The sequence below is a fragment of the Mauremys reevesii genome, linkage group 12 (genome assembly GCF_016161935.1).
Source record: "Mauremys reevesii isolate NIE-2019 linkage group 12, ASM1616193v1, whole genome shotgun sequence".
In the NCBI taxonomy this organism is placed as follows: Eukaryota; Metazoa; Chordata; order Testudines; family Geoemydidae; genus Mauremys; species Mauremys reevesii.
In genome coordinates, this window is record NC_052634.1 from 21,407,854 (window position 1) to 21,409,151 (window position 1,298).

At 48.2% G+C, this 1,298-nt stretch overlaps 1 non-coding gene across 1 annotated transcript; it reads right to left on the minus strand.

Annotated features, from left to right (window-relative positions):
• Positions 1-332: 332 nt before the first annotated feature.
• Positions 333-441, minus strand: TRNAL-CAA. The gene is made up of 2 exons: positions 404-441; positions 333-378 (listed from the first exon to the last, which is right to left on the minus strand). It is a non-coding gene; the product is annotated as a tRNA-Leu (tRNA).
• Positions 442-1,298: the final 857 nt, after the last annotated feature.

Below are 1,298 nucleotides of genomic sequence, written 5' to 3' on the forward strand. Positions count from 1 at the left end.
AGAGCACCCAGTTTAGGGCTCAAGCCCAAACCCTGAGACTAAGAGTCTTACCTTCCCTTTATCAGTGTCTACTGTACTGCTCCCTTCTTCCTCCACCTGCATATGTTTGACATCCATACCTGCCCAAGATCAAGCAATGCCAACTTTCTGGTGGGGAATAAACTGGAATTTACCCAACTAGGTGCCTTGAGCGCATGGATTCCAAAGGTATTTACGATTCCCTCTAACTTCTCTTGCCGCTACTCTAAGAAAGCTCCTAAACAAGGGCTCTTCCAATATGTTACAAGGGCAATTGAAACCAGGCCACCTCTTGAGCTGGAATCAAGAGGTTGTGTCAGGAGTGGGATTTGAACCCACGCCTCCTGCAGGAGACCAGAAGCCCCAGTTGTGGGAAAGACAGAGCCTTGAGTCTGGCGCCTTAGACCACTCAGCCATCCTGACGCTGAGACTAAAGCAGCTCTCTCAACCCTCCTTTTCTTCAATATTGTATGAGCCGCTCAAGGAGGCCAAGACAGCATCTCTCGTTCAACACCTACATCACATCTGGTTTTTACACACCATCACCCTCATCTAAAGTTTCAGGTTTCCTACAACCCTGTGCCTTCTGAGGTGTTCTAATCTCCCCCCTCACTTATTAGATGGACACTAGGACAGAGGCAGAATAGAGACACTTAGCTTAATGAGAACCTCAAACTCCCGCACGGTGGGCCACAGAGTCAAGCAGCCAGCACTCACAATCGGTACCGGCCTTGTTTGGGTTTTTTTCCCAAACTAGCTCAGCACTCAGGGTGTTGAGCCCTTCTGGAAATCTTGCAAAAGAGTTTGGAGCCTGAATGGGTGTTGAGTTCTTAAGAAAAGCTTGTTTTTGTTTTGTTTCCCCAAGAAAATTCGGGACAAAAGATTAATCTAGGGTGAACCTGGATGTTTATTGCTGTTTTCGTTCAGCTCCACTAGGCTCTTTCGAAAGCTGGTCCGTTCCCCATTACAGAGGGTCCAAGCAGAGAGAGTGAAGGAACCCCTGTGCTCAGCATCACAACCTGAGCCCGAGGAAAAGCCCTGAAACACGCTCAAATGACGCTTTAGGTTCATCCATCAGAATCACAAGAGCAAGACAAAAACATCTCAAGAGGAAGAGTCCTCGGTTTTCATTTACCCCATCGCAACGCTCTTCACTTCTTCTTCTGCCTACCTAGAGGCTCGTCCAGGAAAATCACTCAACTGATTATAATTTGGGCAGAGAAACCCAGGGAGGGCTTGTGCTCCCCCTCCATGTGAGCGGATAGCACTCTGACTTCGTC